Source organism: Peromyscus maniculatus, chromosome 7, assembly GCF_049852395.1.
Source record: "Peromyscus maniculatus bairdii isolate BWxNUB_F1_BW_parent chromosome 7, HU_Pman_BW_mat_3.1, whole genome shotgun sequence".
NCBI classification, from domain to species: Eukaryota; Metazoa; Chordata; class Mammalia; order Rodentia; family Cricetidae; genus Peromyscus; species Peromyscus maniculatus.
The window spans coordinates 88,812,941-88,836,436 of record NC_134858.1 but is presented as its reverse complement, the minus strand read 5'-3'; the positions used below and the strand labels follow the sequence as shown (position 1 = coordinate 88,836,436).

The 23,496-nt window shown below is 36.6% G+C and overlaps 1 pseudogene; it reads right to left on the bottom strand.

The window, feature by feature from the left end:
- LOC102915395 (methionine aminopeptidase 1-like) overlaps window positions 1-19,594 on the bottom strand; it is a 63,626-nt pseudogene extending 44,032 nt beyond the window's left edge.
- Window positions 19,595-23,496: the final 3,902 nt, after the last annotated feature.

The following is a 23,496-nucleotide window of genomic DNA, read 5'->3' as shown; positions in this document are numbered from 1 at the left end:
AAACTCGGTATCAAACATATATCTAATAAGCAGAAAATTAGATGTGATCATTTTGAGTTAATATAAAATCTGACATAAATTTTTACAAAAGCACTGAATATTATTTTCTACAATACATTTTCATCTTATATTTTACTTTCATTACTGTTATAATGACAATTCACAGAAATGACAAATTTCTAAATGCCAGGAAGACTGAACAAAAGTTAAAGAGTGTTAATTTATTCAATAAATCCCCACTAGAAAGGCAGGAAGATATTATATTAATGTATTATATGCATTATTTACATACATCACTTTTACCTGCTGAGAAGCCCAGGCATTCAAATAATCATTATTCTTAATTGTTTCTTCTTGGATTTGGCCAAGCTTAAACAAGGACAAGAGACTTGGAGAGCAGCTATGGCTCTCAGCCATCATGAAAAGCGCAGTGGGCAAGGCTGGAGTTTCTAGGGAGCTCTGATGGGGCTCAGCAGCATCACTCAGAGGAATATCTGGAATATCTGGATAAATATGCCTTTGGCTTCTTGGCCCAGAGGAAGTTCTTTACTCTCTTGTGAATGAGAGAAGGACCTTCCTAAGTTTTTGTTGGTGGAGATGTGGGAAGCAAGGGGGACAAGGCTTGTAAAATGTTTGCTAAATATAAAATGCCATTTCAGGTAGAGCTGCCATGGTAGTTAAAAGGATAACTTTGCTCTGAATCCCGATTCTCAAATGAGATTTCTATTTCCCATTATTATTCTCTCAAGGTTGTTTGGAAAGAAACGCTGTATATAAACCAGTTGGGATAATCACCCCTGCCACAGTTTTTTATTAGTTGAGGATTTTGTACAATATCTTTTGATCTCATTTGCTACTTTTCATTCCTCCTAAAATTGAGCCCCCTTTACCTAACCCACCCAAGTTTTTGTCTCCCCACCTTTTAAAGCCATCAAGTGCAGTTGGTTCTATGCATACGCTCTTGGATTTGTGGACTTCCTCTGGAGCATAGACCAGCCACTGGGGCCACATCCTTAAAAATTCCTGACTGTCCCCCTCCCAGCAACTATCAATTGCTGTTCTATCTTCAGCTATGGATAAGATGTAGTACCTACTTCCCCTCTTCCTGCTGGGGGATTTTGCCTGGCTTAAGCTTATACGTGTCCGTATTAGTTGTCACAATGGTTGTGAGGCGATATGTACAGCTTCCCTTGTGTGTTGAGATGACACTGTCCCACTGTAGTCATCATTCTCTCTGGCCCTTAAATTTTTCTGTTCACTCTCTGTGATGGCCACCGATCTTTGGGAGGAGGGATGTTATCTAGATTTGCTGTTTAGGAATGAGAATTACACAATCTCTTATTCTCTGCACCTCGATGAACTATAGCCCTCTGTGTTAATCACTGCATACTACAAGAAGGAGCTTCTGAGATGTGGGTTGAGACATGCACTAATCTATTGGTACAACAAGAAGTCCTTAGGAGTTTACTTAATACTATGATCCTTTAGTAGAGCAGTGGTAGTAGGTTCTCCCCAAAGGACCTATGACCTGTCTGGCCACAGGTTCTTGTATGTTTTCCAATTTGTGGATAATTCCTTAGATGTCATCAGAAAGTGGTTGGTTATTCTAATGACTTTCATGCCACGCTTGCACCGGTGGGCCTGTCTTGTTAGGCCAATTATTATGGTAGCTTGCAGGGTTCACAACTGAGTAAGATCGATGATCACTTTTCTCCTTCAGTAGTGTATACAGCACCTTTTAGCATTATGGAAACTAGTAAAGATGTAGGCTCCAGGTTAGTACCAGTTAAATTTCTTCATATTTTATAACTCAAGTGTGTGATGTTAACAGTAGGATCTTACTGTCAAGTTCTAGAGAGCAACCAATAACATTGGCAATTACCTATAATATTTGGGGGTCTTGGGGACAATTCTTGTGTGTGTGTTGTGTGTGTGTGTGTGTGTGTGTGTGTGTGTGTGTGTGTGTGTGTGTGTGTTGATATATATGGAATCCAGAGATGGACTTATTTATGGAGACAGGATCTCTGAATGTGGAACTCTCCATTTCAGCTAGATTGGCTGGCCACTAAGTCTCTTAACTCTTCCTGTCTTGCTACAGCTAGGGTTACAGGCATGTGCCACTATTCTTGAATTTTCTCCCCATTCGTTCTGGTAGTCCAAACCTAGGTCTTCATACTTTTTTAGCAGACACTTAACCACTGAGACCCGGGGTGAGGCAATTTTGACACATCTTAGTACTTTCTGTTACTAGTAATTCACTAATACTTACTAATGAACATATTTAATGTACATTTTAAGAATGACAAACATATGAGGGTTAGGTTTAAAACACAATAAAAATGAGAACATTCATTATAGTAGTCATAGTTCTCTAGAGGACTGATAGAACAGAATATATATATTATATACATATATACACACATATAACACACACATATATATATAAACTTAGAAAAAGTAATACTAGCTAATTAAAATATTTGTATCAAGACTATTATCCATTATCAAAGTAAAATATTATGTTTTATGATACAGGTAAAATATCCAAGCTCATATTACCATTAAATGTAAGATTAAAGGAAATGTGTTTTATCTTATATTAGTGAAATTGGATTAGTGTTTCTCTGATGCTAGCAAGTACAAGGAGAATAACAAAATGAACCCCAATAAAAGTACATGAGTGATAGAATTTGAGAAACACTAGGTTGCTCAAACCTCTAAGAGGAGACATTTATTGCATCATTTCTTTGAATCTTCAGTCTATTAGGGTGTATTGAAAATTTCAGAGGAGGGTAGTGTTGTGTTTGCCACATGGATTAGTATTTTATCATTGAATTTTTTTCTGGAGTAGCTGTCCTTAGCACTGTATTTTGGAAAGTAATGAATTAAAAGATTTCCAACCCCCTTTTAATTTTCAAGAGAAGAATCAAAGTGAAATGGAATTCCAGGATGGTGTATGAGTTTAGAATATTCTATCACATTTTGTATTTTTGGATATATTTCATTGGGGAGATGCTGCTAAACCCAGTTTGCCGGGCAATCTCCAGTGATAAAGGTTGTGCCTCTTGCCATCTTCCTTTCTTCCAGTGTGAATTACATCATGAGCCACCTCAGAAATCTTCCAGGTCCCTCCAACAGTGTCTAAATTTGAGGAACTAGAATGATGTACTATCTGTGGATTTACAGTATGAAGAAAAAGAGACACCACCAAATGGTAGCCAATGTCCACAAGAACAGTTCCTCGAAATGCTACTTCAGAGGGATAATTAGATGCATCAACAGTCAATAACAAGTACTGATACCGGCAACACTTGTCATTACAGGGATTCTATCCATCATCCTGCAGGAGGGAGAACTATGGTATCAAAGTAGGATCCCAGTTAAGAATGATACTTCTATTTGTTTGTTTTATTTCGGTTTTCCAGTCTTGACAAAATACACATTTTGGACTGAGAGATGATTTGTACTTGTGGAGTACTGTCCTGTGCTTAGCATCAGTGCTGACCCTTACTTCCCAGACACTAGTGGCTCCTCACTCACCACCACCTCCAGAGATTGGAAATGTGTCTCGGGGTGAAATCACCCCCAGTTAGATAACTCAGTCTATACTGCTGCCACAAGTCTCCTCAATGGTGTTAAAAGAGAGGTGCAAAAAACTAATACATATGTATGTATGAATACACACACACATTTATTCATGGGATTGCACAATAAAACAGCAAAGAGTTTCAGGAAGACTGTAAGTCTATAAATTCATTTGATCATTTCTCTGTCTTTGTGAAGAATAGGTTTTCTGCTGCTTTATCAGCTGACATTTAATCATCCTGTCTCAACTAATTACCATTTCCATTTAAAAGGATATTAGCATAACTTTAGTTTTGTGTCTTAAAATATTTTTAAAGGTTTATTTATTTATTTATTTATTTATTTATTTATTTATTTATTTATTTATTATACAGTGTTCTGCGTGCACACCAGAAGAGGGCACCATATCTCATTATAGATGGTTGTGAGCTGCCATGTGGTTGCTGGGAACTGAACTCAGGACCTCTAGAAAAGCAGCTGGTGCTTTTAGCCTCTGAACATCTTTCTAGCCTCCATCTTAAAATATTTTAAAAGTAAAATATTAAAGCTGATTTGAAATCTTTCTGAATGGTTAATTGTTCCTGAGTTAACAATATTGATCACTTAAGTGAAATGTCATTGCCAAGTTTGTTGGGGGAAAGCATACAGCACTATTTGTAATTTTACATTATTTTGGCTTACAAAGTTATATCTATTTTTTTCTCTCAATAATTTGAATATTTCATATTTGTGACTAGAATTCAATTCCTTTCATGAAAAATTAGAAAAGCTAAGAATCTGTGAAAATTAGCCTCAAACTTAAAAAAATCAGGCTTGCTAGAATAATATCTTAATTAGTATATCTGTTTTGAGTTTTCAGGACTGAGTATTTAGTTTTGAAAATGAAAATGATGAATTTAAAATTTTATGCCAATTTTTACTGGAGATGAGAAACCAGCTACTCCTTCCAGAGAGAGGGAGAGGGGGAGGGGGAGGTGTAGGTGGAGGGAGAGGTGGAGGTGGAGGTGGAGGGGAAGGGTCAGGGGGAGGGGGAGGGGGAGAGGGAGAGGGAGAGAGACAGAGACCTAAAAGGAAAGGGCACATCTCAGGGAAACCCCTTAAGTCTCAGCACTTGCCACTTACAGTCAATGTGTGTTTCTGGAATGATTTAAAATGTTGGCAAAATACTTCACTTTAAAAATATTTAAACATGCTGGGTATTGGTGGCGCATGTCTTTAATCCCAGCACTCGGGAGGCAGAGACAGGCAGATCTCTGTGAGCTCAAGGCCAGCCTGGTCTACAAAGCAAGTTTCAGGACAGGCTCCAAAGTTACACAGAGGAACCCTGTCTTGAAAAACCAGAAGAACATCATCAACAACAACAAAAAAAACCAAGAAACAAACAAACAAAATATTTAAAAACATCTTTTTAAGTTCAAGATAATTAGTGAACACATAGGCAGAAAATGAAACCCTAAAGGTAATCTATCTTAATTTAATTTCAGAATTATTATTATTTTTGTTTTTCAAATATTTTAATAAAAATTTTAATATGATATTAAGTATTTCTCTCTACTACTCATTTTTATATTGCTTACATTAGCCTTGAATAATAAAAAAACTTAATATCCACTTAGAAATTTTACACACGATTGCATTTAAGTTAATCTTTGTTTACTTTCTTTTTATAGAAAGGTACTGTTACTTCTCTCAAATTTCATTGGGGGATTTAGGTGACATTCATATACTGGAGACACTACAAATGCTTCTACAAACATGTATTTATGCAGGTACAATGTCTGTAATACTACCTTTTCTAAGCATGAGTAAATAGATTTAAGATAAAAGTGCCTCTTTGAAATTACATATATTCTATGTAGTTCAATTAAAAATAATGTAAAAATTTATTTCAAGAATTTAAATGAGGTCACTCACAATCTTTTGTCAAAATGAAAAAAAAGATTACAGCAAAACCCCAATACAACATCAAGTGGGACCCAATAAATCAAAGGAAGAGGCCAGTTCCTGGGAAATTCTTGATTGTACATTTCCCCATCTTTTCTTAAAGGTCAAAAACTGAGAATTATTCTGGAATAGGAATGGCAACTATATGACCTGTTGTTTAACACGTGTTTCTAAACTGACTTGTAATTACCAGATTAATCTCAGGATATATTAAAAACCTATTTGCACAAGTCATGGGCATGTAAAGAAGGGAGCAACACTGTTTACCTGCACTGACACAAAGCGTTGCATAACAAGTATTTGTTTTTGCAGCTGTTGTAGCACGAGGAAGAAATAAATATAAACAGCAGGAAACACAAACAGCCATTGCAGTTGGCGGTTGCCAGAGAGCAGCATTCTGCTTTAGAAGATGAATTCTGCCTGAAATAAGCACCGTCTCTGTATGGGGAAAAGTGTCAGTGCTATATCAGGGCTCTGAGCCATCCTTTTAGTTGGTTTATCCAGTGTTTACTATAGTCTTTTTTCCTCCAAACTTGAAGGCAACTTGCCTTTTTTTCTTCTCTCTCTCTCTTTCTTTTTTTTTTTTTTTGTGCCATACTCTTACATTAACTAGGTGTTAACTTTTTCATGAATATTTTTCTTTTAGGATCTTAGGGTTTGGGGCAAAAAATATTGAGGAGATAGCAAATGTCTGATATCTATAGATAGCAAGAAAAAGTGGCTACTGATACTTTTGTAAGCTGAGTAATTCCTGTTTTCCATAATTGATCTTTTTCTTTCTTTTTGGTGCCCCTTTTGAAAATGTCTTAGGGCAAATTTTATTGTAATATAACTGCTCTTCACTCAAAGTTTCCAATATATTTCTCTACTAAAAAAAGATGCACTCTTTTTCCCTTTGTTTTTATTTATTTATTTATTTATTTATTTATTTATTTATTTATTTATTTATTTATTTATTTATTTATGCTTGACAGGCTTAATTCAATGTAGCTGTGGGAAGACTGTGTGGTGGTGGGAACCCACGGTTATTCTAAACCACGCCCATCAAAGAGTCAAATCAGCTGAGGGAGGAGAAACAGGAAGCTGTGTACTTCTGCCTCCTAATAAGACTTTATGTACTGAAGTTATTTAACCACCATTGTGGCTTCTAGCAGGAAATTATATGAACACTTTTGATAATTCACTCATCCTTTAGTAACCATTGAAGACTGTTTTTGTTTAAGTAGCTTAGATTCTAGAAAATGTTGTAAAATCGGGATCCTATTATAAACAGGACTTCTGGGTAATCAAGTATAAAGACATTAGAGATTCTTTTTGTATATCTCATTTGCACGGGGGTGGGGGGAGTTGCTCCATGGCTAAAGAAACAATAGCAATTGTTTTTCGAGCATCGAGAAGGCAGTAAGCTGTGGATTCCTTACTCAAGTCCAAATGCAGCAGCTGGATTTGGCTTTATGAACCATGAAAAATAGTTCCCATCTGGAGGTTGGTGTTGAGTAAAGATGCCTCAGTGAGACAGCGTTTTATACATGTCTAACACAATCATTGATGCTTTCTAGTTCTAATTGGAAAATAATTATTGATGGTCCATGAATTTTAATATCAAATACTCAAAATGTTCTCAGCCTTTGTGTATGATTTGTTTTATTCATTTGAAATAAATCAAGCAAAAGCAAAAACCATCATTACATTTCTTAATAGATAATTAGGCACTTAGCTATACAATTATAAGTACTTATCTTGAAATAAATATTCCTTTGTTAATGGTGGCAAATTATTTACCTCTTGAAAAATGTATGTAGATATATACATTACAATTCCTCATGATATAGCATGTTACAAATTATGTTTTTACCTTAGTAGGCCTTCTGTATGACTACATAATCTTTGAAGTTATATACATACATAGAATCTTTGAAGTTATTTTACTCTGTTTTTTTAGAAGGCATATGCTCAAATACAGAACAAATGTTTAACTATAAATCCACTTTCACAAGATTGAGACAGTACACAACAGCATGTTCCAGTCTTTTCCATAATTTGTTATGGAAATTGATCAAATTACTGCTTACTACTAAGTTTTTTTAGTAGAAGTTTTGCACTTATCCAGGAAAGAACTATCCCCTCCTTCAGAATGTTTTAGACACAATAAAATTGAAAAATTGAGCATATGAGGCTGGAAATATTTGTAGGTTGTCATGGACACTGCATTATTTGAAAATAAATGACTCAACTTTAGCCAAACATGCCAATATTATTGCTTAATTTTTTGCTTCTTATTTCTTTAAGACTTTCTTACTAATGCTTTAGAATTTTTTCTTTAAAAATTCTTTTTAAAATTTCTTTAAAAAGAAATTTCAGTAAAACAAAGCCAGCTTAATATTTATGTGACATTTGGTTTAAGTAATGTCATATGTGTGTACTATATTTAGAGAATATCTTCCACTTTTCTTACACACACACACACACACACACACACACACACACACACACACACACGGAAATAAAAATAAAACCTGCTTGTTCCACTCAGTGTTGCTGCTGTGCATATGTTTCTAGGGCTGATTACTTGGGATTGAATGGCCAGTGAGGAAGATCATCCCTGGGTAAGAGTGATTCTCCCTTTCTCAGCAGTCATTAATTTCTTGTAGTAATTCATGTAGGGGTGGGGCTTTATGAGGTTTTCCCCAGCCCATGTGGGCATGTCAACTAGTGGTACCTTTTTTTTTTTTTTTTTTTTTTTTTAGGCTTGTTTAAGCAACTACATTGCTGAGATTTCATGGGTGCTGCTTCTCTGTCTTATATAGAAGACATTATCTTGCAGCAGGCATCCTGGTCCTCTGGTTCTTACAATATCTCCATGACCACTTCAGCTGTGTTTCCTGAGTTTGAGGTGTAGGGGTTCTGTTACAGATGTATCAACTGAGGCTGGGTATCCCATGATAATTTCTTCTCTGCATTTTAACCAATTCTGGTTTTTTGTAATGGTCTCTATATGCTGCAAAAAATGAGCTTCTTTGGTGACAGGTGTTATCTGTGGGTATAAGGATAAGCACCAAGAATGCAGCTAGAGATTATAACTCATTTAGGAATGTGGCAGTACTGGGTTTTCCTCTAGGGTCCATGACCTCAGCAGTCAACAGTAGTTATCTAGGTTTAGAGTATCAGACACGAATCCCCTCAAAGTCCTGTGTCTAAAGTGTATCGTGTGCAACCGTGACCAAATCTGTGGGTTGGGAGTAGTGTAGATGAGACTGATCAGACATGGGTCCATGTACAGGATGAGTAACTGGGATCAATCCTGGAGTTTGGGGAAGGAACAAGAGGAAACTTCAAAGCCAACTTTAAAATATTTTTGAATAAAAAATCTCTCTGTAGTATCTTTTTAGTTGTAATGAAAATACCATATAATAAAGAAGGCCAGTGGCAAAACAGAATATTAAAATCAACTACAGGTTGTAGTAAAAAATTATTTATGGCACAATTTACTAGGTAATTTGCTCTGTGCTGTGGTTTTCCTTAAATGCTTACTTCTAAAACTAATCTCCTAACATGAAGCCAGGCCACTGAATTTCAGAGCTGTGCTTTTATTACTTCAAACTTAACTGTTCTTCTCTAGAAATTACGTGTTATGTTTATTATTTTTTTTTACTTAAAGTGGCTCCTGTTTCCACAGTTTTTAATCTCTCCCAGAGAGGAGAAGGTAGATAATATAGATGATTGCGAGGTGTTTTATCGGATTTGATTTTCTCTGCTTGCCCCATGGTGCTGTTGCACAGCAGAGAGTGGATCCATCCTCCACGTCTTGTTCCCTAGAACGATTTGAAAACTATAAGATAACAATCTTATTTCTGAAATTTCCCGTTTAATGTTTTCAGGCTTAGGTTAGCCATGGATAACTGGAACTGTGAAACCTGCAAGCATAGAGAAGCAGAGTCTGCTGCATGTAGTTTTAAATGTGTATTAACACATACCTTTTACCTGTTATTGGAAATGAATATCCTATCTTTAAGTACTTCATCCCTTTTGAAAATTGGAACACGATTTTCACACTTTTATGACTAGGGAGCCATAAGCATATAACAAATACTCATTGCTCTTTATGCTTAAGGAAGCACCAAGTCAGTGATTTTATGTGTCTCTGTGGACATTTGTCAGTATTTGCAAATACTTGATTCTTACAGAGGAAGAAGTAGGGAGAAGTCTCAAAAGCTCCAAAAACTCCAAGTGCTACACCAAACAGCCTGTCACAGCCCCAAGTACAGTCTACTTGCCTTGTTCACGCTCTTACATGAACTTACTAAACACTAATTCTTCCATCTATTTTTCCTTCTTCTGAGACTTTTAAGTATTTTGCAAAAAAAAAAGAGCATTAGAAATGGGATATCTTATGACAACAAAGAATTATACTAGCCATTATATGCCAGAATGGAAATGCCTACTTTATATTGAACTTCCCAACAACACAGTTAAACAAAAATCCAAGAAATCTTTGATGGTGACTGAAGATCTTAGTAAAAATTCAAACTTTAGCCGGGCGGTGGTGGCGCACGCCTTTAATCCCAGCACTCGGGAGGCAGAGCCAGGCGGATCTCTGTGAGTTCGAGGCCAGCCTGGGCTACCAAGTGAGCTCCAGGAAAGGCGCAAAGCTACACAGAGAAACCCTGTCTCAAAAAAAAAAAATTCAAACTTTAAAAATATCATTTTGGTATTATTCATCTCTCCTCCATCCTTCCCCTTGTGTATCAGCCCTCCCACCTTCCCAGTCTGAGCCTACCCCTTGTTTTACCCATTTCTCTCTTCATATCACCCCTGTCCTGCTATTCTTCTTCTAAGCCCTCCCCCCCATGATCTTTCAGACTTTGCTACTTAGAGCTAGGAACCTCAGATTGGAGAGAACATATGGTGTTTGCTTTTTCTAGGTCAGAGTTTCCTCTCTCAATATAATTGTTTCCAGTCTCATCCATTTATTTGCAGATTTTGTGATTTTAGTTTTCTTTAGAGTTGAATAATATTCCATAGTTCACATGTACCACATTTTCATTATCCATTCATTTGTTGAAGAACATGTAGGTTGCTTCCATTTTTTAGCTGTTGTGAATAGAGAAGGAATGAACATGGTTGATTAAATATATTTGGAGTAGGATATTGAGTCATTTGTGCGTATGCTAAAGAGTGGTATAGTTGGGTCAAATAGTAGATTTACTTTTAGTTTTCTGAGGCTTCTCCATGTGGTTTTCTATAGTGGCTGCTCCATTTTGCAACCCCATCAACACACAGACTTACCATCATTTGTTGTCACTTTAGTTTTCTTGAACTTAGTCATTCTGACTGAAGTAACAATATATTTTAAAGTTGTTTTCATTTGCATTTCTCTAATTGGAAGGGATATGTAGATAGATAAGGAAGATGAACATTTTTTTTGAGCCATTTCTTATCCATTTTTATTTCTTGTACCCAGAACCCTATTTAGATCTCTAATGTATTTTTAATTTGTGTCATTTGTTTCCTTCACTTTTTGGTTTTTTGAGTTCTTTATATATTCTTGATAATAACTCTATCAGATGTAGAGCTGGCAAAGATTCCTCATTCTGTGGATTTTTCTTCATTCAATTGATTCTTTTTTTTAGCTATATGGATGCTTTTTAGTTTTATGAGGATTCACTTGTCAATTGTTGACTTTAATTCCCAGGCAATAGAGTCCTACTTAGGAAGTCTTTCCCTACATTTAAATCTTATATGATACCACCTATGTTTTCATCTAGCAGTTTTAGCATTATAGGTTTTTTTTCTTTTGAGACAAGATTATGTTTTGCCATGCCTGGCCTGGAACTCCCTCTGGCCTCTAATCAGGCTGGCCTTGAACTCACAAAGATTCACTTGCCTCTGTCTCCAGACTGTTATAAGCGTGTGACACAACTGCCTGGCTTGCTTTTTCAGGTTTTAAATTGAGGTTTTTGAACCACTTGGAGATAATTTTTAGTAGGATGATAAATATGGGCCTAACTTCATTCTTATGCATGTGGGAATCCAATCTCCTAGGACTATTTGTTGAAGATGCTGTCTATTCTCCAGTGTATGTCTTTTGTCTCTTTGCCGAACATCAGAAAGCTCTATCTAATTATATCTTACATTTTATATTTACCTAATCATACCTTATACTAACAACCCCCTGCCCCATACCAGCCAAGCACAAGAAATATCTTTTAGAATGGTTGGTCATGGTAGTCTAAGCAATTTCCAAAACAATATAGACAGTGGATGTTGCTTTTAGTTGCCACTCAGAGGTTTAAGGTAAGCTCCCTATTGCAGAAGGCATCAAACACTTAGACACAGGATTCAGATTATTTGAGCTGGGTCTAACCTAAAAGCTTATTTCTTATGGTCTAGCTTCCATGTTATCAGAAAGTACTATGCAAACTGCTAAGGCAGCGATGCAATTGATAGTTCTATCCAAGTATGACACCTATGAAACTCAACAATGACCCAAATGACAAGATATTTATAAAGGTGCAGGAAGTGGCAGTTACATGTTGGTTGTCTCATTACATTTAAAGCCTATTCAACAAGAGGGGAACCATGTCTGACACTAGAAACCTAGCCAACTTCCCAGGGCCAATGAGGTCATGGATCTTAGAAGAGAACCTACTATCACCATTTTGTTAGACCAGCATGATTCCTAACTAGATTTTTTTTTGAGACAGGGCTTCTCCGTGTAACAGCCCTGGCTATTCTGAAGCTCGCTCTATAGATCAAACTAGCCTCCAACTCACAAAGATCCACCTGTCTACCTCCCGAGTGCTGAGATTAAAGGTGCATACCCCCATCTCTCCGGCTAGATTCTAAATCTTATCCTTATACCCACAGACAAGTGTAGCTACAACCCCTCATGAGAGAAGCTTCTCTTTACAGCAAATGGAAAGCATCACAGAAACCATAACTGGATACAATGTACAGATCTACAGACTGTGGGTAGCTGTGGATCAGTGGATACATCTACATCACAGCTCCAGTGTTCCCTGCTCAGGAAACATCACAGAAAAGGGGATGAAAAGATTATAAGAGCTGGAATAGCAGGAAGGCTGCTGTGAAAAGTCTTTCACAGAGATGACTTCATAAATAAGATCTGAACAATGGCATTATAAATAGACATGCTAATGTGGAATGGGAAAAATCCCACAGGGTCACAACTCTGGACAGGAACTACAGGCAACTGGTGACTACTTAGAGATGGAGAAGTTGCACCTCCCAGTCACGAGTGCCACCACATATATAGGTATATATGGTGGGACTCATATATATATATAATATACATATATATGTGTGTGTATATGTATATGTTTGCACATGTATATGAACATGATAATCTGGGAATAAGAAGCTATCAATCTGAGAGGTGAGGAGGAGTTGGGAGGAGGGGTTTTGGGAGGGCTTGAGGGAGAAAAGGTGAGGGAGAAAGTGAATTATATTTTGGTTAAAATGTATGGAATTTTTGTGTGTGTATTGTGCATGCATGCATGCATGTGTACACCTGTTGGTACACCTGTGTCATGGCACAGATGTGGAGTTCAGAGTACAACTTTCATGAGTTGGTTCTCTCTGTCCACATGGGTTCTGGTGATAAAATTCAGGCTATCAGGCTTGTGTGGTAAGTGCTTTTATGCACTGAAACATCCCACTGGTTCACCAATCCAGATTATGTGTACACACACACACACACACACACACACACACACACACTTTTTTGTGAAAATGCACATTTCTTTCATAATGTTAAATATTAGCACACTTTGCCTTCTTAAAGTTGTATTACTCTTTTACATACATATTTCAGTGAGCTCACTTTTTATTATGTAGAGTTTATTAATCTGTCAAGTGGCATCTCTTCTTGTTTGAAAGCTGACACCTAAGAAGAATAATCAAGCAGAAGAGCCAAGAAACCATGTGCTTTCACCAGTGAGAAAGAAAATAGAAACTGAGTCATTCCTTAACTTCACTCAGTTTAGACGCATGGCTGTTTTCCACATTTTATGTTCATGCTATATTTCATTGTCTCCTCCTCTTACCCATGATCTGAGCTGAGTACTTAGACAAGTATTCTTGTGTCATCTGCCTTACAAATGTGTATTAGAAATTCCACTCATTTGGACTGGATTTCTGCTAGCTTTAAATTTCAGGCTCTTCCTCTGGGATTTTACTTCTCTGCAGGATTGCGGGTCTCATGGGAGGCTGAGTTTGCAGGGTGTGGTTTTAGACACAGCATAAAGCTTTTATGCAGTTGGTTCTCATGTCCAGCTATCCTCTCCACTGGCCCTTTGCCTCTATTTATGCCAGGGTCCTGGGAGGGGACCTGGCATAACTTAGGTCTGTTCGGTAAAGAAAAGTCCCATTTTTTCTTTGTTAACATTAGTACATCATGAAGCAGAGTGAGGAAAGGGCCCCCCAAAACATTCACATTTTTGTGAGCATTGGTAGATTATGTGTTTCTTTGAAATATTTAAAGATCCTTTCTAATTTAAAAAGTGGACATAAATGGGGGCTGGAGAGACAGCTCAGCAGTTAAGGTTTCTGGCTATTCTTCCAGAGGGCTTGGGTTCTATTCCCAGCATATTACATCTCACAATTGTAATTGTTCCAGGGGATTTGATGCACTCTTCTGGACTCTGCAGACATGGCTATGTATAAACACACACTCAGGTAAAAAACTCATAACCATAAAATAAAATATGTAATTTTATAATAGTAGAAATATTGAAACCAACATCTAACTTTATCCCTAAAATATTTTTATAATATCTTTCACACCTCTGTAAAATGCTAACAGAAATTTTATTACTAGTAATTTGTTGCCAAAAACCAGGTAAAAATTTGATGTTCACATATTTTGAAATATCTTCATATTTTTTTCTTAGAATAAAATCATGAACTTGTAGTTTAGAATGCTAAGTATGTAATTTGCATTATGCAGTAATTTTAAATTCCAAGGTTTGTATTCACTCTAGAATATGATTATATTCTTTTACTGGAAACCACTCTTAAACACATAGTTTTAATTTCAAAATAAAGATGATAATAATAATACTAGCAATAGTAATACATTTCAACATAGTCTAAATAGCTCTTGATCTTTAAGACAATATCAAAAACAAAAACAAAACCTCCTTTCAGGGGTAGGGAGATGGCTCAGTTGATAAAGTGATTGCTTTGCCAAAGAAGCATATGGACCCAAGTTCTGATCCCTGGTACCCTTTTAAAGCTGGGCATGAAGGCAAGAACCTATAATTCCTGTGCTGGGGAGGCAAGTCAGGAAGATTCCCTGGTGCTTGAAGGCTAGAAATCTAACTGAACTCACAAGCTCCATGTTCAATGGGAGGCCATCTCTCAAAAACTAAGGTTGACAATAATTGAGAAAGACATCCACTGTCAATCTGTCACCTCCACAGACACTCTTATGCACATGCACGAACATACACTTGTACATACAGAAACACATGTGCATACACGCTCAAAAACATTTTTCATGGATCCTTTAATCACATTAAGACATAACATTTCTTTCTCTGCTAGGCAATTTTGAATGATAAGAACTGCATTTGCTCGGATTTCAAACTTTTATGATGGATTTTTACATTTATTTGCAGAATTCTGTCCTGTACATTGTTATTTTTTCAGGGCTCCATACTTGCTGTAGAAGCACTCTGTTGCTGAATTACATCCCCAGGCCCCTGTGTACTGTTAGACATGCTGTCATCCATTTTCTCTTCTTTCTACCTCTGTCTTATTCTTGTAAAACTCCTGCAATACTTGGAATTTTTGGTTTTTTTCAAAATTCTTTCCAACAACTTCTTACCCCTTTTTATCTAGTTTGTTATAAATGCATGATAAGTTGTTTGAAAAATATTTATCTTAATTTTGAACTTACTCAAAAGGGGAATGACAATTGCACACATTTCAAAGTATAGTGGCTACAATTTATCATTCTTGTTGGAGAATGGGGACTACAGTTATATTATAAAAAGGAAGCTTATTTTTTGTATCATAAAAATAACATGCCATGTGAAAATTGTTTTTCCTAGTGAGTCTTGTTTGGCCTAGTCAAGAAAATGTTAATGTGAAAAATAACGTGGACCTATTTAATGTACAAAGATATCAGGCCCTCAAAAGGATTTAGTGTTCAGAGCATAGATGACTGAAAGAAACAGATTGCTGAAAATTATGAATCTGGGAAGAGAGGAGTGATAATTAATAGCTAGATATTGTTTCTCCAAGAAATTTAAAGATGAAGAGGTAATGCTATAAATAACTTGTATTATGTTAACCGTGAAGTAGTTTCTTGGATGAACTCACTTGGAGGAATTCCTTTTTTGTACCTAGGGCTGTCATATCACATTGTAAATTCCTGAGTATAGGAATTAAATTCCATTCTTCGCATTCCCTGAGTGAATGACCTGAGGTAGGAAGTATGTGTATTTAAATCCTCAGATGACATGATCAATCTATGAAAATATAGTAGCATTGAAAAACCACCACTGAACTTCTAGAACTGTTAAAGTTTCTTAAAGCTACAGAACAGTATGGAGATACCATGACAAATATGTATGCAATTAAAGCATGAAAGTAGCAGATGTTGACAGTTGGTATTTGCTTCATATCTTAAATCTGATACACACTATATTTTTGAGATAGTATATTACTAAGTTTCCCCATCTGGTCTTGAACTTAGAATCTTTCTGCCTCAGCCACCATATAGGCAGGGTTTTAAATATATACTTGGCTTCCTTGAGTACAATTTTCTTAACTCATTGCATTGCAATGCTGTATGTTAAGGTGGTTTTTTTTTTTTTTTTTTTTTTTTTTGTGTGTGTGTGTGTGTGTGTGTGATGCTCAGATTATTTTGAGGCTCTCAATTCTGTTTTGTTACTCCATGTATGTCTTTTTTTGTGGACGAATGCCACTTTATTTTAATCATTTTGTATCTGTCATTCTTGGCCTTTTGCTCTTTCTTTCAGATGAATGGATAAGCCTAAAACTATATATATTCCACTGTAGAATGTCGTGGCTCAATGAACTCTGAGTTCTTGATCCAAGTGCTTACATTGTAATTCTGACTTTATCACTTTGTTGATATATCTCAATTTACTTAACTCTAAATTGGGAAGAATAATAGCATTTATTCAATGGGATAACTGTGGTGAGTAGTTGAGATAATACATACCTAAAATACAATACTTAACACATTCCAGATGCCGGCAGCAATACAACTTTTTTACTCCTATAAAATATAATTTTTATTCTTCATTTGTCCATAGATTCTCTCAGTTTTTGTTGATATGAAAGAGTATCTCATGGGTGAATAGTGACAATTATAACATGGCCTACTTCCTGCTTTATAGTTTTGGTAAGAACACATTCCTTTTTTACTAATGGTTAATTGCATAGATGTTGTTATTTGCCTGTTTTATTTAGCTCTTTTATAGAAAATAGGAACCATACACTAATAATTTAAGACTTTCTATAACACTATTTCCTCTTAAACACTATCTTCTTCATGAACCTATAGATTCTCATATATTAACACAATTCTTCCAGGTTCTCACACCTTAACACATCTTATTTGTGTGCCAACTTACATTATGGGTTTATATATGTTCTATCACCCTACTCATATCCTAGGATTTTTGAAGTTAGGACCATGGACTGTCTTGCTTTGAATATTTTGTCCTGCTCTGAGCTAGTAGAATAAATAAATAAATTAAAGATATGAAAACTAAATATATGAAATATATAAAAAATATACAATACATGAATAGTAATATAAACGAAAAAATCTGGTATTGTCAAAAGACCTAATATTTATTATGTAAGATAGATAAAAAACTAAAGATACTTGCTTTTTGTGATAGTCTGATCTCACTCTTAAAACAATTTAAGTAACCATGAGTAGATAAATAAGTATGAATTTAAATGCTATTGTGTTTTTTGATTAATTAATTCTACTAGAATTTGTGATAGAATAGAGAGTTAATGTAAGAGCTCCTTCAGTGGCACAACCAGGTCACACATAGAAGTGATGTCCATTTCTCTTTAACAGAAAAGTCAGCTATCTAAGTTTTATTCTCTCTAGCTAAATCCATTCCATTTTGGGAATGTTCTTTGGGAACTATTTTTCAAGAAATAAGGCCACTCAGGTATTTGTAATGTAACTTTTTTTTTATTTCATCAATTTTATAACATTAAAAAAACAAGGTGAAAAAGTCCCATATGGAAAATATGTCTTAGTCATTCCTAGCATCATTCAGTCTTGGAGTGTTCCATAGTTGCTTCATCCTAAATGAATTTGTCTCTTGGGGATCTCTAAGTTCTCAGCATCTAGTCTAGTTGTCATAGCAACTACAAAAATGTCTGGCATTTATGACAGATCATTTCTTTCTTGAGAAGAAATAGAACACATAGTTTTATTCTTGAACTACACAGAAGCTTTATTAAACATGTTCTAAACATAAAATGTCCTATAAATATTTCCCACCTTTAAATTACACCCTTTTTTTTGTTTTAGAAACTTGATTTCTTCTTTATTTCTCAAAATATCCTTGCATAGATCTGCAGGTTTCCACAGGCTAGCACCTGTTCCCGGAAGCCAGGCTTCCAGCTTGCATTGACTTTTAGGAGCTTCTTTCGTCAGACACCTGGAGGCAATCCTCTGCAGATGCCAGTCTGCAAGCAGATGCATATGAGCAGGACAGCAGCACTTCACGCCATTAGAACAGCTGGGAGGAAAGGAAAATGAATGTGTTTTGCCTTCTTTTGTGTCATATAAAACTCCCGGAGAGAATTCTCACCTGGAACCCATTTTTCTGTCTCTTCTGGTCTTGGCTTGTTTTGGTGGAGAAAGAAATTCACCTTACTCATCCTCCTTAGCTGAGGAGGAGGAGGTCTGCTCCTCCTTGCCACCAGGACAGTGGCTTTTGCCACCAGGACAGTGGTTTGGCTGTTGCTCCACAAGCATTCACGCCTTTGCCTAAATATTTTCCTCAGAAAAATGTGCTTCTTGAAGTGGTTACCCAGCATGATTGTCCCAAGGTAAGGTCTCTAGCACAAGAACACAGAAACACTCACAGGTTAACAATGATATCCAGTTTGCGTCTCAAGTGCAGCTGCAAACATGGATGGAAATTTTTTACTTGTCATTTTCAAATATACCTGGAAACTGTTTCAGGGGTAATATTAAATTTAGAAAAAAGCATTCTCTTTAATACAACATTTGAGAAACACCAAGGATTTTACACTTATAATCCAAGCACTAACAAGGTAAAGAAATTAAATAGTGAAAAGTCACACACACGTGCAATCCCCTTCCCTGTCTTCACTCTCCTCCCTGAGAAGGAGTCCTTTAAAGTGCATCTAAGTTTCTCTCCTGTTCAGCTCTATCACAGATAAATATTGCGTAGTTACCTAATTTTCTGATTTACCAACCAGGGAAAATGTCATCAGTCTTTCAGTATAAGAGATGGGAGTTGCCTGTCACTAGCCCTACATTCCATTTCTCTCTGGACCAATTTTGCTAGTTATCTTATTATTTTTAACTCTTTTATTGGATTTCAGATTTCAAAAAACATGCTAGTAACTCTTTTTGGTCTATTGTGGTATTTAAAAAAGTATTCTTTGAGAATTTTATACATTGTATTTTGATCATATTCACACATCCTCCAACTCCTTCCACACTCGCTCACTACCATTCCATACCCACCCAATTTTGTGTTCTCATTCCCCTCTCCACAAACTCAACAAGCCCATTTAGGGCTGCTAACATACATATACTCTTGGATGTGGGGCCACCCACTGGAACATGGTTGACCCATCAGGGTCCACAACCTTGAAGAACATTCATTCTCCCTCCCTGAAAGGTATTAATTACCAATAGTTCTCCAATTATGGGTGGCATTTCATGCTTAGCTCTTACCTCCATGCTGGAATTTTGTCTGGCGCAGGTCTTGTGCACGCTGTCATAACCACTGTGGGTTTTTGCAATTGTTCTGTAGTGTCCAGAAAGGACGGCCTGTTCCATCGCAGTCATCCATCTCAGGTGGCTCTTACAATCTCTCGCTCTCCTTTTGTCTTTTTCTTTATTCTTACCTCATACAAAGCATCCCAACAGCAACCTCCCCTCCCTCCCTCCCCTCCTCCCAGTCCTACTCCCTCTTCGCCTCTCCCCCAGATCCACTGCTCCTTTATTTCCCTTCAGAAAAGAGCAGGCCTCCCACGATATCAACTGAACATAGCATAACAAGATGCAATGAGACCAGGCATGAACTCTCATATTGAGGCTGGATGAAGCAACCCAATAGGAGGAAAAGGGTCCCACAAGCAGGCAAGAGAGTCAGAGATATCCCCCACTCCTATTGTTGGGAGTACCACAAGAAAAAAAAAAAAGAAAGAAAGGAAAAACCAGCCCAGCTAAACAACCACAGTATGTATGCAGAGGACCTAACCACAGACCTGTGCTGGCTCCTTGATTGCCACTTCAGTTTCTGTGAGACCCTATGAGCCCTGCTTAGTTGGTTCTGTGGGCCACGTTCTCCTGGTGTCTTCAAACCTTGTGGCTCCTAATTCTTCCTTCCCCTCTTCTTCAGGTTCCTGAGCTCTACCTAATGTTTGGCAGTGGGTTTCTGGATTTGTCCCATCAGCTGCTGGAGAAAGCCTCTCTGATGACAACTGGGCTAGGCACCAATCTAAGAGTATTGCAGAATATCGTTAGGAATCATTACATTAATTTTTTTTTTTTTGGAGGGAGGGGTGGTAGTCGTGTTTGGGCCTGTCCTAGGTCTCCGAGCCAGCCATCTTTCAGATCCTGGCCATTCAGGCAGTGTCAGGCATGGGCTCCGTTTCCTGACTAGGGCCTCAAGTTAGACCAGTCTTTGGTTGGCTGCATCCACAAGCTCTGAGCCACTATTGCCCCAGCCCATCTTGCAGGCCAGACAGGTTGTGGGTCAAAGGTTGTGTGGTTGAGTTGCTTGACCCTATTAGGATATAGAACAATTTAGGTAGTGCAGAGATTTCCCTCCCTAAACTTCCTTACATCATGGAGGCAACTGCTTCTCAGATAGTCCTCACAGTGGCTTACTTTCTGTTTTTTTCCTAGAACTTCATGTAAATGTAGTCAGAGTATTGTAGTGGGTAGCCATTCCACTTAATAATTTCACCAATAGAGTATCATTCTTCTGAATCCTGGTTCTTTATCTCCTCATGATGTATGTGAAACTCGGCCTTACTAATCCATTTAGAAGCAGTTCACATTTTTTTTTTCAGTTTATACTTTTGGTGATCCACATTGTTTGAATGTACATTTATTAATACCCTTCTTTTATTGAACATGTGCTTTTGTTATTTTGGATAAAACTACTATGAATAACTTGTAATAGTGTTTTAGGTCATACCTCTTTATTTTCCTTGGTTAAATACTTGGGACTGGAATTGGTGGGTCTTGTCTTAAGGGTGTATTCTTAATTTGAAGTTTTGCTTTTTAAGTTATTGAAAATTACTATGAAAAAGACCTTTGAATGTGATGATGGAGACCACCACACTGTCCTGACTCAAGAACAGAGGTACAATAAATACAAGAACCCGTTATCGTAGAAGTTTGTCACAGGATCAAGCCATAGCATTAGGAAAATATGGAAGTAGCTATTGTTTGGAGAGCAACTGACACAATGCCTAGCACTTTGTAGATGCTACTAATTGATTGAAGACAATTTAAAGATTTTGCTTTGAATTTCTTTTCTGAACCACTTACTATATGAATGACGAATGGAAAACTCTTGTAGTTTGAGGGTATATTGGATTTTTGGACAGTTTAGGAGTTGTTTTGATCAAGTTTGGTAAAATAAGATCAGGATCAAGAAAGGAACTGATACATAACAAAAATAAGTTGTTTGTAAATAATTCTGCTCAGATCTCAGATATATGGGGATACACCAAATTATTTTTATTACTCAAGGCTAACTTTTACACCAATATTCAATATTAAAATGTAACCTTTAGCCAGGTGTGGGTAGTGTTAAACCCAGCACTCTAGAGTTTGGGGGAAGGTAAGTTGAAATGCAGCCTGTCTCCAAAGGAAATTCTGTCTTAAACAAATAAACAAACAACAATAGAATACATTGTTCTTCTGATAGACAATTTGTACTGTTCTACTGTTCTACTGTTTTCAAAATGCCAAGGTTTTTAAATCTACACCCACTGAAGAGTTCTTTACTCTTACAATTTGGACTCATTTTAATTTCGTTAAATTATTTAGTTGAATTTTAATTAAATATTTAATTTGGTTAATGTAAAAATATTTAGTTGCATGCAGATTATAATAAAAAAAATGCTCATGCTTGGTCTTTTATTTCTCTGTCTTTTAGTTTTGTTTTGAGACAAGGCCTTACAATATAGCCCAGGCAGCCTTACAGGCATAATCTTCCTGCCTCAGCAATCCAAGCGCTACGATTATATGTGTGCTGCTATGTCTAAGTTGGATTTTCATTTTAATATTTAAAAAGATGCAATTGCTCTTGAGATAATAACATACATTTAACTTTTTGTAAGTAAAACAACCCTTGAAAATCACCAGTAAGGGCAAGAGAAGAATGCTCATCACACAGCAGGAAATTATTTGAAGAATTAATGTGTTATATGTTATGCTAGTCTCTTCTTAATCACTTAAATAACTCACATGTAAGTAACCTTTTCCACTAAAAAGTCAGAAAGTAAAGCATATTGATAACTACCAAGTGGTACTTAAATGACTGTGTATTCATAAATGGTTAATAATAATAATACACTTTTCTGGTAAGATTAGTGTTTCTTTCTTTCTAGGAAGAGATTTGGAAGTGTGAAGATGCCTTCCTATGTCTATGCTGAACATTTCAGTTGTGAGATGGCTCTATGACAGTGTCAGTTTGCTCCTCAGCAATAATTCAGGTGAGAGTCGATGAATACTGTACCTCTTAAACCCAGTTGAGCAGCATATCCACACACTTTTTATAAGGTTATTTCACAAGAGCTCATTTAGCTTCATTGCCCTGTTGATGAAAGGGCTCCACTGACTTTTGCCCAACTATAGTTTTCCTGTTGACTCACTGAAGTTTGGGGTCCAGTTTTCAAGAACATGAAACAAAAGCCTCTCAGTTTTTGAACTCGTTTATGTTCTGTCTGATTCCTCTGTGAAATCAATATTTAGTCCCACATTATATGTTCCTCAAAAATCCAATTCAGAATCAGTGAAGGAATGTTTCCAGGAGCTACTTTCTTCCCTGTTCCAAGATCTTGCATTATTTCTTCAGGCAAAGTTCTTAGGATAAGACACCAAAAATTGTAGTGAAAAACATTCTTGTTTTAGTATTTTCATTTCTTGTATCAGGGCCTTGAAATCAAGGTGATTATAAAGTTAAGCTGATATCGTTCTTCTTCATTTCATTATAGGACACTGAATGGACGTGTGGCAAAAGGCTGTTTTCTCTTTTAAATATGGACATCTAATATTTCTTACCTGTCTCAGTTATTATGAAATTCTTATCTACCTCTGTAACTCAATTTTTAATTTTTTAAAAATATTTTTATTTTATAATTAAATTTTACATATCAGCCATGGATTCCCCTGTCCTCTCTCCTCCCACCCCCCAGCCTTCCCTCCACCCCAATATGCCCCCCCCCAGGCAGTGGGACCTGGACCTGTCCTTGGTGCATGAGCAGGACCTACCTCAATTTTTAATTTTGGTTTAAAAGTTGACCCTTGGCTAAGCTTCCTCGGTCACTGCTATGCATCTTCATTATGGCACTGTGGGCTTGTCCTTCCCACTAGTACCCTCCAGGCGGGGACCGGGTTGGTTCCACCACAGCACTTTCCTGTCAGAGTAAAGACTGGAGCACAGAGGACACTTGGTGAACAAGGGTTCAGGCAATTTGAATTTTCATTTTAAATTTATA